Below are 18,579 nucleotides of genomic sequence, written 5' to 3' on the forward strand. Positions count from 1 at the left end.
AAACTCTATCAGTGGATAAAGACTGATATTTTATCATTTTGGTAAACCAAATATCACCTAAATTTTACCATTTTAACTAAGTTTAAGTATATAGTTCAGTGCAGTAAGTACATTTACAATGTTGTGCAACTCTCATCACTCCCCATGTCTAGAACATTTTTTATCATCCAAAACCGAAACTCTGTACCTATTAAGCAATGATTCCCGATTTCTTCCCCCTTCTCAGCACCTGATACCCTCTATTCTATTTTATTTCTTTGGAAACTAGACTACTTTGTGTACCTCTATTACTAGAATCATATAATATATGTCCTTTTATGTCTGGCTTACTTTACTTAGCATGTCTTCAAGGTTCATTTATTTGTAGGATTTGTCAGAATTTCAGTCCTTATTAAAGCCAAATAATATTCCATTTTATGTATGTACCATATTTTACTTATCTGTTCATTCACTGATGGGCACTTGTTTTTCTTCCTCCTTTTGCCTGTTGCAAATAATGCTTTTATGAATGTGACTGTACAATATGTTTTTGAGTGCCTGTTTTCACTTTTAGGGGGTGTATACTCAGAAGTGGAATTGCTGCATTATATAGTATTTCTAACATTTAAATATGGAATATATTTTTTAAAAAACTTTTTATTATATCAAAGTAAAAAAATCAGTTGAAGGTGGCCTCTAGAAATGTATGCATGAGCTTACAGGAGGAATGCATCCTTGACACCTTGATTTCCAAACTTCTGACTGCCAGAAATGTGAGAGAATGAATTGGTGTTGTTTTAAGCTCCTAAATTTGTAGTAACTTGTTACAGCAGCAGTAGGAAACTAGTGCATCATCTTTCTTCCAAGAGAGCTCTAAACTAATTGGGAACCAGAATAGGAGTCAAGGAGCTAGAGGGGAAAATATCCAATACCAGGATATTGTCCCCAGGTATGCTCCACCATCCTCCACCTGCTCTGTGCCCTGAGAAGCTGACCTGTATGGACCTAATCAACAGCATCCTTTGCCCTTTGCTTTCCCAAGGGACTGTACAGAAAAGGACTATGTGTGAGAGCATAGGGGGATGAAGGAGAAAAAAAATCAGTTTATTTGAAATATGATCTCAAAGGAAATACTTAAGGGTTCTAAAAGGAAATGAATTTTTTTTTGCCACACTTTTAGCATATGGAAGTTGTGGGGCCAGGGATCATATCTGAGCCACAGCTACAACCTATGTTACAGCTGTGGCAGTGCTGGATCCTTTAACCCACTGGGCCAGACCAGGGTTTATACTCATGCTTCTGAAGTAACCTGAGCCACTTCAGAGATGGCTCCTTAACCTGCTGCACCACAGCAGGAACTCCCAGGAAATGACTTTTTTCAAAGGGACTTAAGCTATGATCTCTAGAGAACAGGAAGGGAGAAGAAAGAGAAAGTAGAAGTATTACTAAAATGTCAATTGACAGATGAATGGATTAAGAAGATGTGGTATATATACATAATGGAATACTACTCAGTTGTAAAAAGAACAAAATAATTCCATTTGCAGCAACATGGATGGAACTAGAAACTCTCATACTAAGTGAAATAAGTTAGAAAAAGAAAGATAAATATCATATGATAGCACTCATATCTGGAATCTAATATTTGGCACAAATGAACCTATCTATAGGAAAGAAACAACCTCATGGACATGGAGAACAGACTTGTGGTTGCCAAGGGGGAAGGGGAAGGAGTGGGATGGACTGGGAGTTTGGGATTAGAAGATGAAAACTATTGCATTTGGAGGGGATAAGCAATGAAGTCCTGCTGTATATAGCACACAGAACTATATCTAGTCACTTGTGATGGAACATGATGGAGGATAATGTGATAAAAATTATATATATATGTATATATATGCATATATGACTGGGTCACTTTGCTGTATAGCAGAAATTGACAGAACATTGTAAATCAGTTATAATAAAAATTTTTTAAAAAGTATTACTAAAATGAAAGCTAGATAACAAGCAGCACACAATAACAGATATGGCTGAAAACACAGTTAAGAACATAGAAAACTGGTGTAAGAAAAATGATAAAAATGCAATGAAAAAGAATGAAAGACTTTTAGAGTGTCTATTGGACATGCTAGCTAATTAGGACGAGTTAAAACATATGAATATTTGCATCCCTGAAGAATAGAATACAATTATATTTTTAAAATATTAAAGTAATAATATAAACAAAATTTCTTGAAATACAGGAATGCCCAAATAGCTCAATCAATGCCAATTTTATCATATAGTACAAAGTGATGTGTCCATAATGAGCACAGAAAAGTTGCGTGTGTTTCATGCATGTGTTCGTATTGATGGTGGTTACCTCTGCTATTGGAGTTCTGGAGTAGGAGGTAAATTCATTTTTATTGTTTGCTCTTTCAAACTGAAAACATTTCATATGTTGCTTTCATAATATTAATACTAAACAATTCAAAAATGTTAATTGTACTCCCCCTTTTCTCTTCACAAAGGAGTGACTAATTTATTTGTGGCAAAACTACCATTAACTGTTCCAATGTGATTTGTCCTCACAGGGAAATTTTTCATATTTGGATACATTAAAATTTAGTTCAATTTCTAGGTGTGGGCTTGGAGAAATGGAACATTAGCTGTTGAGGAAAGGCACAAAGCCCTACATGGATCTTTTCTTCTATCTTCCTTGTGGAACAAAAGACTTAAGCCAACAAAGGAAGGGCACCAAACCCTGTGAAGACTAATTGTGTCTTGGAAAATGGAATACAAAAAAAAAAAAAAAAATTTAAAAAAAAACTACCCTTTGTTATAGTGGCAAGAAAACATCCTAGGCCCAAATTATTTTAGACACCCTGATACTGACAGAAGAGACAGGATCAATGAAAGGACTCATTTCCAAAATGGGACATAGCATATACCTAAGACTAAGGATGGACTAAAATATTCCCTACCCCAAATCCAGTCTCCCTAAGTGTTGACTAACTAGTAATGGCAATCTTATGTTACTACAGAAGCAAGAACAGGAGCGATGCCATCTCTGAGGTACAAGTGCAAATGAAAACTATAAACAAATATTGAAAAAAACCTCTAATCCTAAACAGCCCCATCCTAGGCATAAGGTAACACTAGAGGAATTCGGAGATGGTTACACTGAGGGTACACAGTAATACAACCCAAACTCCACTAAAGGTCTTGAAAAAGAAATAGGTACATTCACTTTAAGGCGTAAATACATTTTTCCCAGTCTCTACTGTTTGACACAATATGTCTGGACTTCAACAAAAATACCAACAATATAAAAAAAAGTAAGAAAAAACACACTATTAAAGACAAAATAATCAGCAAAACAAGATGTAAATGTGACTAAGATGTTGGAACCAAAGACCAGGAATCTAAAATACCTATGATTAATACATTAAATGCTCTAGTTCTAGAGTTAGTGGAATTCCCTTGTGGTATGGCAGATTAAGGATCTGGTGTTGTCATTGCAGTGGTTCAGGTTGCTGCTGTGGCACAGTTTCAATCCGTGGCCCAGGAACTTCCATATGCTGTGGGTCTAGCCGCAAACAAAATAGATAAAAGAGTCAGCAAACTTTTTTTCTTTAAAAGGCCATAGAGTAAATATTTTAGGCCCTGCAGGCCATATGACCTCTGTCACTACTGTTCAATTCTGCCATTGTAACACAAAAAAGCAGCCATAGACAACACATAAACAAAAGAGCACGGCTGTGTTCTGATAAGATTTTTACTTTAAAAACAGGTTGTTGGCTATAGTTTGCCAGTTCATAATATAGTAGAAAAGACAGATGATATATATGAATAGATAGAGGATTTTAACAGAGAAATAGAAACTATACAAAAAGATCAAATGAAAATACTAAAAGAAAAAATGCAATGAGAGATTAAAAATATCTTCATGCTTATTAATAGATTAGTCACAATTAAAAAAAAATAATTGAACTTAAAGTTAGGTTAACAGGAATTGGCGAAAGAGAAGAGAAAGTTACAATAACCAACTAAACAAAGAAATTAAAAAAACCCTAGAGCATCCAAGAACTTTTGGAGAATGAGAAAATAGCAAATGATCTAACAGATCTACAACTGGAATCTTGAAAGGATAAATGATAGATAATGTGGACAAATAAATATTTCAAGAGCTAATGGCCGTATGTTTCTAAAAATAAGGATTCCAATCCAGGCATCCAACAAAGTCAGAGAATGTGAAATAAAAAACACGCCTAGACATACTGTACACTTGATAATCAAACTACTGAAAACTAAAGGTAAAGAGAAAAATCATGAAGGCAGCCAGGGGAAAAAAGGATACTTTACATATAGAGAAAAATAATAATATCTCATATTTTTAATCACAAACTATCCAAATTAGAGACATTGTAAGTAAATTTGTAAAATGACCAACAACAACAAAATGCCAGTCTAGGGAAGATATTAAGTAAAATATCTTTCACAAATAAAGGGGGAGTAAAAATTTTTTTCAGAAAAACAAACACTAAAAATCCATTGCAAGGATATAAAAATATACAAATAAAATAAATACTGGAATTAAATGATTCACAAATGTCACTGGATGAGCAAATATAAATATAAAATGTAAACAACACACATGAAAAATGTGAAAACATTTAATCCAACTTTTACTAATCAAATGTTAAAAATAAATTCAACAAAAACTGTGTATAACATTAGCACAGAGAACTATGGAACATTAGACAAATTAAATATAACATATAAATTGAGGCATAAATCTTGTTTTTGGATTGTAAAAATGTCAGTTTGTAAAAAAATGAATTTACAGTTTCAATGCAATCTTAATTAAGATTATAAAAGTTATTTTTGCATATGGATATTGAAAAACTAATTTGAAAATAACATGGGAATGAAAAAGTCCAAGAATAGCTAAGATAATCTTATGTATTCTTTTTCACATTCTTTACCATCATGGTTTATCACAGGATATTGAATATAGTTTCCTGTGCTATAAGGCTTTGTTGTTTATCCATTCTAAATATAATAGTGTGCATCTAATAACTCAGATTCCCAATCTTTCACTCCCCTTGTCAACCACAAATCTATTTTATATGTCCTTGAGTCTGTTTCTGTCTTGTAGAGATGTTCATTTCTGTCATATTTTAGATTCCACATATAAGTGATATCATATGGTACTTGTCTTTCTCATTCTGACTTACTCTGCTTAGTATAATAATATCTAGATCCATCCATGTTGCTGAGCCATCAAAAAATTTAAAAAAAAAACAGTTTTCAAATGTTATTCAAGGCAAGAGTAAATTTCCATGGATTTTACTCTTCCCAGGTTTTAGGTTCTTCAAGGTGCTAACAGGACTGCACAGAAGCTTTTTCAGCATTGCTGTATTGTCTCCTGCCAGATGTGGCAAGATCACCATTAGAAATGGAAATTATATTCAAAAGCCATTAGACTTCTATGTGATGCAGGCATCTAAGAGAGAGGTTAATCACACTATAGAAGCATAAGTGGTATCATTTCTCCTTTTTTCTAAGTGTTTAAATTGAATTTTATACCAATGTTTAAAATTAATTGGGTGTTAGCTTGAGGTGGTTATAGGTCCTTTGGGGAGTCTTTTATAATGCTTTTACTGTAAAAAAAAAAAAGTGTTTCAAACTCTGCTGAAATGTTGTTTAAAAGCATGATTCTGGTAACAGTCTAACAATCTATTGCTACTCATTCTTGACTACTTTTACTCTCCCTCTGAAGCAAGTATTAATGGAAAAGCCAGAATATATGTTGAAATCTTTGTTTCTTCACCTTCCCTCTTCCCTAGAGAAATGCTCCCCCACTTCTGAGTCATTCAGTCACTCAACTTTTGTTCAGTTTGTATAACCTGAAGTTAATTTGTACTACTAGATGTCTCACTGGAGCCACAGATACAGAATCTGTATAGTTCTTATTGAAGCATAGCATGGATTTAACACTAAAATTAAGTAAAATGAACTTTAATTTTAAATGTTGAATATTGGTGTTCCTGCTGTGGCACAGTGGGTTAGGAATCCAACTGAAGTGGCTCAAGGCTCTGGAAAGACATGGGTTTGATCCTGGTCTGGTGTAGTGGGCTAAAGGATTCAGTATTGCCACAGCTGTGGCTTGGGCACAGCTATAGTTCAGATTCAGTCCCTGGCCTGGGAACTTCCATATGCCAGGGGGTATAGCCACAAACAAACAGATAAATAAAATGTCAGATATTATTGTTCCTCCATCCCTTGTACTTCTGAAATAAAATCTCTAGTCAAATAAATAAGAAAGACAAATGAGGGAAAAGAATCTACCTTCTATTCCTGCTTTTGGGTGTAGCTATGCAAGGACATGATGAGGAACGATGCAATGGTCAAGCGAGCATGAGACAAAATAACTGAGGACAAAAGTCTTCCTGCTGAGGATAGTAATGTGAAAGGATACAAATGTTCCAGATCTTTGTGGATATCACTGAGCCACTGTAGCAACTGCAGAAGAGCCTCTTCCAGATTTCTTGCTTTGTTTTGTTTTTATGGCTGTACTTGAAGCATATGGAAGTTCCCAGGCCTAAGGGTCAAACCAGAGCTACATCTGAGGCCTACGCCACAGTCACAGAAACACTGCATCCTCAAGGACACTATGTCAGGTTCTAAACCCACTGAGCCACAAGAGGGAACTTCCAGATTTCTTTTAATGTGAGGAAAATAAAAACAAAAAAAATTAAATTCAAATACCTATTTTAAACCACTTAAACTACTTCTTCTTCTATTTGTAGCCCCAAATAACTTAATGTCAAATTGAATGACTGGGTGTTTATAACATTCCTTCTCTATTTAAAAGTTAAATAATGAGAAATATCTCTGTATATTTTTGCCATTATAAACTTTTCTTGCAACAGTGAAGACTTTTTTCTTTGCAGACTCAGGATTTCTGTCTTTTCTGAAAGATTTTCTTCTTATATACTTGTGAATATTTTGTTGTTGCTATTTTTTTTCTTTTCATCATACATATCAATTATCTAGATTTTTGAAACCCCATTTTATGAATATCCATTTTTTTTCTTAATGGTTCTTATTTGTCCTTTATTGCATTATCTGTTATGTACTTGCTCTGTCTTCTAGTAACCTGGTTTTCACCAATAAAAAATTAGACAATTTCCTACTTTCATTGTTTTTGTTTTGTTTTGTTTTGTTTTGTGTCTTTTTAGGGCGCTGCACCTGTGGCATATGTAAATTCCCAGGCTAGGTGTCAAATTGGAGCTGTAGCTGCTAGCCTACACCGCAGCCATAGCAATGCGGGATCTGAGCTACATCTGTGACCTACACGGCAGCTCGTGGCAATGCCAGATCCTTAACCCACTGAGCAAGGCCAGAGATTGAACCCACATTCTCATGGATTCTAGTCAGGTTCATTACCACTGAGCCACAGCAGGAACTCCTTTAATTGCATTTTAACATTAGGTGAAACTATCATATTTCCTCAATTTGTTTCCTGGCCAATAAAACACTCTTAGTTGTCCTTCAATTTGAGAAATGAAGTGAGTTTTTTCATACTTTCTTCTGCGCAATCCCAACAAATTATGTTTGTCTCTCTGTAGCTGATTCTTAGCATATTCTTTAATTTCATTCAAAATGTTTTATATCTGGATGATACTACTCAGAGTTGTGTTATATGGTTGAGATATTGTCTTAATTTCAATGATACCTTAATCCTTTTTTACCATTTGAATGTCTCCTTTTCTGAAGGAATGGTATTATGAACATGAATTTATACCACTTTTTCTTGAATTATATGCTTTTCTCCACTTCGGTTATTTTACGATCTTTGTCCATAAACAGAAGTTTTCTTGGCTACTACCTTAGAAGACTCATTTCAGTCTCTGAATGTTACTTTTACATACCATCCTTACTTTAGATTTTACCAAATAGTTATAAGAAGAACTAAATGTGTAAAATAGAATATGAATTATTTAGATATATTTTTCTTGTGAAACTTTCCTAATTTTTACATGACTTTAAAATAGATAGTTTTACAATCTCACATGAAAGTAGAAGCTTGTATTCTTGTCCATATGTACTTTCTCTGTCTTTGTTTAATGCTCTATGAGGTGATGTTTAGCAAACCGATATAATTGAAACTCATAACCAAAACAAATATGTTGTTCATTCCACAGAGTCACTTTGTGAGACCATACACATACTCTAACACTACTGACAATGCTGCAAATCTGGGTGGATTTCAATTTTTGGAGCTGCCATCAGCGCCAGTTGATGTATCACACAAGAAAATAACTTTCAGTATCTTATAATAACACTTCAATTCAGATCCCAGAGAGTAATATGAAATTTGTTTTCTAACCTCTTTTTCTAGACTTGACTTTTGAATGCAATTTATACCTTCATGTTTTATGTTCCTACTTGTGTTAGCATTTTTTCCTCCGTCATCTAGGGCAGTGCTTTTAAGATAAGTTCTTTAATTGTAAGAGCAAACAATGCCATGTACTATGCTGTGGAAATTAAGGTAAATCACAAATATAAATTTTTAATGTAAAAAAATTTATTTTTGCATTAATGTTGTCTTGCATAGCATAATTAGTGTGTTCCCTGAACAGTTACAGAGCAGTGTGCTTTTTAGTTCTAACTGAAAAATACCAGATAATTTGCGTCAAGAGAGAAATTTTCACATTAGTAGAAAATTGTAGATTTTTATGTTCCATTTGAAGGATTCTTGGAGATCCAAGCCAATAGGCCAAAATATGGAGTTTTTCAATGTGCCTAATTGCAACCTTCCTCCCTTCCTTATCACTTTAAGATATCAGTACCTTCATTATAGATATTTCTTGAAAATAACAGGTGGTTATAAATTAATCTTCTATTTTGAAGATGTGAAGAAAATAAAAATAATGTACACTTTTGGATTGTAAGAGAAGATAGGGCATAGTAGAAATTTCATGTACATATTGTGATTATGAATAGGAAAATGACTGTTAAGGTGACTGCAATTACCCAGTTGGGCCCAACTTCAAAACTAGTGATAGAAGCATAGGTAAACAAGTAAAATACAGATGGCTTGCTGACATAACCAAAGACTGATTCCTGAGATGGAGGACAATCAGTAGGTTTAAATTATAATATTCAGTCAAATGTGGTTTAAGTTGTGCTTTAACATTGCTGGCAAGTTCAAGGGAATCTGATCTGGTGTGTAAGGTCACGGAAACAAGAGGCTTCAGAAAGTGGTGATTGTCAGTTTGAGATTTATCTTTGCACTGTATGTTTATAGGCTGTGTATTCAATTTTGAGCATGATTTCTGGCAGATGGAGAAACTGTAGAGACAGGTAATTGGCTATAAGTGGAAAGTTTTTTGAAGCCCCAAATATGTTCTACTATTTAGGATCCAAACAAGTCTTCAGTTCCAATGAACAAATGAATAATCAGAAGCCAGGACTTTTTCAGTAGCACAAATTGGACACATATGGTTTAAAAGAGAAGTTTAGAGATACTGTGTATTTGTCTAACAGCAGCAGAATTCAAAATCTCATTCAGTGATAGAGATGTGTCTCCTGTACAGTTTGCCTTGGTAGAGTTGACTCCAGATCCTGCAGTATGAAGATGTAAGTGCCTACAAATGAGCAATTATATAAGAGGTTTATAAAATATGTGAGTTCCTGGAGATTAAGGACTCTCTTTTTAAACCGTATATCCTACAGATTTTATCACAGCCATTAGTAGGTAGCTATTGAATTGAAAAATACCTAACTTCACACAAGCATTACATGATGAGGTTTAATTAATATTTTATATGCAATACATCTTTACAAGACTGACTAGAGGCCGAATTGTAAAGGAGGTAAAGTTTGTCTTTAGAGCTTTTTCATTTGGAGATGGCCTCCTTATCTCTAAATGCTTGGGGACTCTCAAGGAAGCTGCCCACTTGCAGAATGGAGGCAAACTGAAAATTTTCCATTTCAGCTGATTGCTGAATTCTGTTTTCAAAATTCACCTCAAGCAAAATGGTGAAATATGTCAAGTTGGTCCTCTGTTCACCCCACTTCTTCATCCCACATGTTGGTATTCTCAAGCAGTCCCCTGCTGTCCCTCTCTCTTCCTCTGCTTCCCCTACATTTTATTAGACTAAGACATCACTTTAGAGCTTTCTCTACATTTTTTTCACTCATTCCATTATCATCAATATTGTGGGACATTGCTTCCTGGATAGTTAACATCAAATTAACAATTAAACAAATCCCTACAATATGGTTACTATTATATTTCTCCTCCAGTGTGAAGGAATGAATACCTAATCCAGTCAAAATATTCTTAAGAAAACTTATGGAAGTCGATGCACATGGTCTTGGCCGTTTCAGGAATGCTGAAGTAAAACTGGAGGAAGAAGAACATTTTGAGCTTTTGAAACTATAGCTTGTAGACAGCTACCAATCCTACAAGATTGGTTCTTAAAGTGTACTCAAATAGAACTCAAAAATATCAAGAAAATGAATCTGCTAGTGTTTTGAATATTAGAAAGTTGGATATGGAAAACTAGTGAATAGCTTATTGCAGGTCTATAAATAGCACCAGCTTCTCAGCTGAAGAAAAAAGAATTTCTTTCACTTTGGCATTTATGAAAAATGAATGACTTCTATATATGCTGATATATTTTTGTACTCTATCTTCTGCCATTCACTGATGTCTAATTGGACTATTGTCCCTAATGTTATTATCATTGGCTCTTGTGTTGTTATGCTCTCTGATTAGGAATCAAGCTAACAAAAACATTAATAATAGTAGCCTATATTATTATAGTAATTTAAATTTTTATCAATACATATCCTCATGTATAACTTCGTTTTCTTTTCAAAACATCCCTGCCAGCTAGGGAAGATCCATACTTTATAGATGAGAAAATTTAAGTACAGATACTGTGACTTATGTATAATTACACAGCTAATCAGTGTCAAAGCTGGGGTGCTTTTTATATTTCTATTGTACACCTTTCTCTTTCTACTACAAACACAAAAATCTAGGAGGAAAATTGTGAAAGAGAAGTATTTTCATTTTCTCTTTCCATTTAAAATATTAGTAGCCATTATAATAATATCAATAAACAGTATTCTTATGTATACGAAAGTAAGGCTTTATTAAACACCTACTTTTCCAACAGTGTTTATACTTTCATGTAGTCTAATGTTCTGGTTAAATGGTTACCAGAGTTAATCAGTTCTTCCTAAAAGCCTTGTTTACTTTCACAGTTATTAAGGATGGGAAGAATAGATAATTATCCAATAATAGAATAATTGATTTTTCTTGAAACTATTTCTATCACAACAAATGTTCTACCTATATTTTTATTATACTACAAATAACAGCTAATATTACTGTTACATTGTGGAATATTTTACTTTAAAAACTTCAGTTTATACAACATGATATAAATATACAAATTATGACTACTTCACTTTAGGGACAATTAATTAGCACTTGAAATAACTTAAGTTGGAATCAACAAAACAAAAACAGTTATTTAGTATTTCCAATATTTTTATCAAAATCTATACCAGAGAGTTTGTAATTAAGAAATGCTAAAAATATACTTCGTTAGTGGTGTTTGAGAGAGAAGGTTGAAAAGATGATATAGGTCTTGCTACCCTTATGAGAACCATGTATAAGCATCTGGCAAGCCCAGAAACCTATAATCCTCTGTGCAGAACTCAGTATCTAGAAGCCCAGTGATTTATTACCCCTCTACTTTATAGAGGACTCTACCACCTGATGATACTATTATATTGGCTGTTCCTACTGTAGGAATATCATAGCATCTGCCCAGAGTAAATCTTTGCTGCAAAGTGTCAGTGTGTATGTCTGTCAGAGTGGGAATTATCCTGAGCTACATGCAATTATGAATGTTTTTTGCTTATGAATGTTCATATACAGGAGTTCCCTGGTGGCATAACAGTTAAGGATCCGGCATCACCATTGCTGTGGCTCAGTCACTGCTGTGGCATGGGTTTGATCCCTGGCCTGGGAAGTTCCACATGCTGTGGGCACTGCCCCAAAAAAAAAAAAAATTGTACACATGACAGAATTTGGTTGAAGACCTGTTTTCAATGAAGCATACCACTTCTAATTTAGGAAATGTATAGTTTTTGCCAATTCCTAATTACCAAAGTCTCCTTTTATTTATCCAAAAGACCTGACAGTCGCCAAATGTTGAAACTGCCATAGGACTTTTGCAAAAGTTTGCTTATGATATACCAGGTGCTCTGCAAAATATATTATTTCCTTTCTTTTACTTAATCTTTACAGAAATCCTAAGATTTTCATTTTTATTTTATTTTGATTGCCCTCATTTTTCTGGTAAGGAAACTGAGGCTTAGAGAGGTCAGTTAACCTTGCCAAGATTTCACAGCTGACAAGTGGTAGAGCTGAGACTTTTATCCAGATCTATGTACTTCAAAATGTAAATATGGTCTAGTGTTTGCCAAAATGAAAGACATGTACCTTGGTGGTATACATGAATTACTTCAGATCATACACAGACCTAGGCTTTACAAATAACTCAGTGAGAAAGCTATCTTTTAAAAACTTATACCCAGTCAAAACTGACTCTTATCCCTCAACAATTTCTTTTGTATTATTTCATTTTATTTTCTTAAATGATTTTGTTCTAGCCCAAATTAACTTGTGTACTTATTTGCACTGATTGCTTTTTTCCCCATCTTCTCCCAGTAGGAACCCAATGAAACCAGGTGTCTTGAGTATCCAGGCACATAGGAGAAAGACAACAAATATCAATTATATGAATGAATGGATTATGTTAAGGAGAAAGTCTCAGTTTGGTGCTAATGAGTCTTTTACATCTTCCTAACATTTAGTAATCTTTCTGTTTAATAAATAGGAAGTAGGCTTGCAGTCAGAGCATTCGACAGAAGTTAGGAATCATAACTGCTCTCTATGGCTATCAATCCTGACTTTCTATTTAAGCTGTTTCCTTTTTAATTGTATGTTTGTGTGTGTGTGTGTGTGTGTGTGTGTGTGTGTGTGTATTTTAAATGAGTATGTTGAGAGAAAATATCAAGCAAATGAGTGTACAGGTGTTGGAAAGTTATGGCAAATGGCAGTGATTGTGAATGTTACATCATAAATGAAAACAGGTAGAAGAATATTTTGTAATGGAGAAATAAATGTTTTAAAATGCAGTTAAATAGTAAGGCTCTAGGAGAGCTCCTAAAGAAGTCTATGTCATGGTTTCTACTCCCAATTCAAATGGAAAAACAACACATAAGAATTGATGCTGTTATAGGATCAAGATGAAGATAATAATACAAAAGGAAATTTGTTAAAAGTGAGAAATCAGTTTGGGCTTGAGGATACAGGAAAAATAGCTTCAAAGAGGTGGAATTCAGTTGTGTTCTAAAAATAGGACTCCACTACACACTCACCTTCTGATTCAACCAATGTCAATTGAAAGCCCACAGTGAGAAAAATAATATACCAGGCATTCTGGCAGAAACTCACCTAAAGGAGCTTCCTCCTATTCAGAGAACAATCACAATCTAGTGAAGGACTGACTTACAGTACTTAACCTCTATATAAGTTAATATAAAGTGAAAGTTGATTCAAAGAGTGACTGATTGCATCCAAGGAGGGACGATCAAATCAAGAAAAACTTCCTACAGGTGATGGCTCTTGCGTTAACTCTTTCAGAATGAAGAAGAATATTTACATATTTGGCACCCTGAGGATGGCTGACAAGCTAACCTGAATAAAAAAGTAGAAGTAGGTTTCAACATGGTATGTTTGAGGGATGTTAAGACTTAGCTAATGAATGGCAGCTGGCTTGACTAATGTGGAGGGTTTATATTAGGAAGTAGTGGGAGATAATTTGAAGTGCATAGTGAGTGGTCATATCGGGGGCATATATAGGTTTGGTGAGTTCTAAAGCTTATATAATTTGGGGCATTCTTTAAGAGAAATGCTATCAAATTTTGAATGCAATATTTGGTATGAACAAAAATATTTAGAAAGAGAAAAGAAACCTCAACAAACTTAAAATTTTAGAAAGCTAACATTTTAAGAGTCTATAAAAATAATATTTTTATTAAATCATGGCTTGAACACATCTACATTACTTTTATTCAAGTTTTGCCTAATTCTTTTTGATTACCTCTTAATAAGACAATGGTTAATATAAATGTGGAAAGAATACACAGATGATTGCTTTTTACATGTAGTATGATATATAGAATTTATTTTTTCTCATTGCTAGTTTAAAGTAGTTTCTTTCAGCTTCACAACTCATTATAAATAATGTCATAATCTTTTAGGAGTGTTGTCAAGTTTGATTAAACTATTAAAATTCGTTCATATGTAAGTTCAAAGATTTTTTGACACATCATAGTTTCTTGAGCAATGAATAATATTAGACACTCTGAATTCATGGCACTCATTAACAAATTTGTCATCAATGTCCTCATATTGGCAAATTATTAATTCCATGTTATCTTTGTCAATTTCAGATAGCTTGTCAACTTCTCTCTAGTCAGATTGTAAAAAGGCTTATGACTATGATCCCTCCAATGTCATCTGACATGAGGCAAAATTAGAGCAGAATGATATAGTGGTCTTAACTGAATATAGTTAAAGTATGATAATTTTACATTTTTCTTCAGAAATGCATAGCTATCTGGGTACATTGGTAAGCCCCTTCCAGGGCCTTGAAAGGGGCCCATTCAAGTGAAGAAGCAAGAGATTATATTTTATTAGCTTCACAGAAATTCTACCTCTGGAATTTTTGAAAACTTTGAAAGTCAGAATGAGAGTAAATCTAAAATATATATTTCATTAGGAATAAGATACATTGGAAAAATTATGTAAGCTAAGGAAATGTGGATTTTTAAAGTGTAAATTCTAGCAACAATTTCTCTACTGATATACTAGTGGTCCAAAAACAACTGCTCTTCTGGGGTGAACTTTGCTTACCTCTGAGAATTTGCCCCTATGGGGAGTTGTGATTAAAATGACTATTAGCACATTTTGCAGCAAATTGCATGATTCACATTAATAATATCATTCAAGACATTGCCAAGCCTTTAGAAGCTAAAGAGCAATAAAGAATTGTTAAGGAAAAATGTTTTAATGTGTTGAATAGTGAAAAGTACAGATCATTTTAGAGTTATCAGCAAAATTTGCCTTAAAGCTAAAATTTTTATGGAAGAGTGATCTTTGGATCATGCTGTAGAATAAAAGCTTTAGCAAAGTTTCTCCAGAGGATAGTCCTGAAGGAAAGAAAGAAACTTAATTATTTTTATTACTAGTACATTAACCATTTCGGTGACACATCCTGTATGACTCTAGAGGATATCACTTGCCTTTTGAAAGATGGTGTAGAACAGTAAAGCAACCATGATACACAGAAGTGAGGTTAGGTAACAAAAATTACTGCTTTTAGTTGGTTTTTCTGTTCTTTTGTTTTAAAGAATAACATTCACATTTCAGATGTGGAGTCAACTTATTTTTTAGTGTTTGTTGCTGTTCACAAAAATGTATAATGGTCACCATATCTGAGCATGGACAATGAGCCATTTTAACTTGATTTCTGCCTTTCCAGTTCCAGGCAACATCTCTGAATTAGGGTCACAAATGTACTTACATTACAGCACAGATTCCCAAAGAAAATGAAATGACTTTTTTTAGAATAAAAGAGACATAAGAGAAATATCCAAAAAAATGTAATGTATAGACAATTTTGGAATCCTGATTGGAAGAAAATCAATTGTAAAAATATTTTGAGAAAATCAGATTTAAACATGGACTGAGTATTAGATGATAGTGTGGAACTAGTGTTATTGGGAGTTATGATAATGGTATGGTATTTATTCTAGTGAAAAGTCTACTTGTATCATGCATTTTGAAGTATTTGTGGGTAAAGTAACGTGATGCCTGTTATAATCTTTAAAATATTCCAATACCCACACATACAGAGTTAGAACCTGATAGAGAAAACAAAATGGGGGAAGTTTTGCCAGTCTTTAAACTAGGTAATGTGGATATTGGAATTGATATGAATTTTCTCTGCTTTTGTGAATGGTTAGAAAGATAGAGGCTTAGATTTCTCATCCCCGGCGTATTCCTTTTCTCTATGTTGTGGCCCTAGCACTGTGCCCCTCCTTCTCCCTCAGGAGTAAGTTTAGTGGTAGCCTTTGTCTCTGTTGAACAGCAATCTAGGGGACCACTAATGTAAGCTGAGAATAAATCTGAAAGCTACCCATAAATACTTTATGTTCAAGGTCTACAGATACTGCATGGATATATCATAAATACAGTTAAGCAGTATTATTTCTCTATTTTATCTTAGAATCGATGAATGTATTAAAATTGAGTTCAGATTAGCGAGAAACTAATTGAATAAACTGTTGAATAACTAGATGAATAAACTACTCCAACAATAAATATTACATGTTAAGCATTCACTTTGAACCAAGCACTGTAGGAATTTTTACTTATATTATTCTCACCTAGTTTTCCCATTAGTTTTGTGAAGATAATATTATCTTGATTTAAGTTGTTCTGTGTGATTCTGTGGCATGATTTGCTTATTTGTTTGTTTTTCTGTTAAGGTCTTCCCAGGTTATTTAATTATTTGATTTTAATTTAAAAAAACAGAGAAAAGGGAGTGAGCATTTATTGCTTATGTCCATTGTGTAAAGAATGAAATGTGCTAGATATTTCATAAATTTTTGTAAAATCAATAAGCTTGTGAGGAAATTTAGAATCATTGATATTTTTGTCAGTATTGCAGGTAAGGAACCGAGTATCAGCTTGGTAATGATTTCTATAAGATCACATACTAGTGAATTTGTATCTCCTTATCCAATATTGCCATTTCAGAAGCCTGTGTCCTTCAATAAACTATATAGCCACTGTCTTGTAGAGAAGTAATAAATCTGTTCCTTCTAGAACTATATATGGAGCACTGGCTATGTGACATGTCCTGTGTTGCTTGCAGGGAAGAATATAAGAAAGGTTTGATGAAGTGATCCCTACACTTAAGAGAAGAGTGTAATCTAGCTAAGGAGAGAGGAAGTATACATAATAACAATGAGAATATATGCATTAAACTAACAAATTTTAGGAGAATGAATTTTGGTCCTTAATAAAATGCAAATAGCACTGAAGGAGATTTGTGCTTAAACCCTAATAATGTACATTGAAAAAAAATTTATGAACAAGTACTCAAAAATTAACATTTTCTGAGATAGGATGTGACAAATTATGCATTTATTTTTTCCTATTTTTATATTTAATATTGTTGTTTCTGAGAGTTCATGGTCAAAGTGATTTGAAATAAAAAATAAGAAACCCTGAATTAATAGATGAATAATGGGAAACACTTCAGTACTAAATATCAAGGTTTATTGAACTCATAATTCATGAATATGAAAATATAGTGAAGAAAACCATTAGGGAAAAGATGTGGTTCTCTTTGGTCTTAAAATATGCATTCTTATCTTCAAGAGAAGGACTACAAATTCCATAAACAAAGTTTGTATTACAGATCATGTTTGGGTAATCATCCTCAACATTGGGAGGGAAACTGGGTAACCATCTGGTAAAATATGAGGTATCTTACCAGCCTAGTAATCAGGAGATATGAGATCCAATCCTGGTTCTACCACCATCAAAGTGATCTTGTACAATCCCTCCCTAAGTCTCAACTTATCCATCTGTAATAAAATGTGGTAATTGAGCTAGATGATCCCCAAGATTCTTTCCAGATTTGACATCCTAGGTTTTTATACAATAGATAATATAAGATCATTAAGATGCTTCATTCTTGCCTTTTATATATGGAGGGAGTGTATTGGTGCCTTTACTGTAGGTATAGCTTTCCTCATGCATTATCGGAGCCATCACATTTTTAGCCTAAAGAAGAGTGGGACTAGTCATTGTTTGAATAATAGTCTTGTTCATAGACAGAGACAGTAGTATGACGTGATGACTTTATGGGTGTTAGTAAATCTCTTGTCCGAGGATCTACCTAGACCCTAAAAGTAGCATAGATGACACAGTTATAGTTTTTTTTTCTTATTTCTTTGGTCCCCTGTTAAAGGATAGATAGCTTTGAGAGAGGTTACATTTTAGGCTTCAACAGATATCAATATCTCATATTATTTGACAGTGTAAGGATAGTGAAAAATGGTAATGGAAAAGAGCAACAAATAGCACCACCTCTCATCTCACTCAAAGAAAACTTCATTTCACAGTTGTAACAAGCAGTAAAGGGATGTGTTTCTTCTTCTTTGTGCAGGGGATATTTTTTTCCCTAAAAAAGATAGTTCATCTCAGCCAAGAGACCTCCCAGGGGCTCTTTGACGAGTGTGGAGGGTAATTCTGATAGCAGCTGATGTTATCTTATTGCCTAATGTAAAAGAGAAATTCAACCTTTCTGCTTACTGCTAATAACACAGGTCTACAGAAAATCTCCATTATAAGGAACCTCAATATTCCATGTGTCCATACCCTGTAGATCAAATGCAGTCCACAACTGCAACCTAGTTATGTGGTTATGTCCCCTACTT

At 33.8% G+C, this 18,579-nt stretch overlaps 1 long non-coding RNA gene across 4 annotated transcripts in view; it reads right to left on the reverse strand.

Moving 5' to 3' along the window:
- The window catches only part of LOC146394753 (uncharacterized), a 617,916-nt gene that overhangs the window by 240,031 nt on the left and 359,306 nt on the right, over positions 1–18,579 (reverse strand). Inside the window, exon 5 of one of the 4 annotated variants that reach the window (XR_014835546.1) lies at positions 16,597–18,419. The exons of the other annotated variants lie outside the window; for them this stretch is intronic. This is a non-coding gene — a long non-coding RNA (uncharacterized LOC146394753). Of the gene's footprint in view, positions 1–16,596; positions 18,420–18,579 lie in introns of those variants that run through there. 4 annotated transcript variants of the gene reach the window in all.

Source organism: Sus scrofa, chromosome X (genome assembly GCF_054392235.1).
Source record: "Sus scrofa isolate SSC_HxYL_T2T_F1_AM1 chromosome X, Sscrofa_HxYL_maternal_Yorkshire_Landrace_v2.0, whole genome shotgun sequence".
In the NCBI taxonomy this organism is placed as follows: domain Eukaryota; kingdom Metazoa; phylum Chordata; class Mammalia; order Artiodactyla; family Suidae; genus Sus; species Sus scrofa.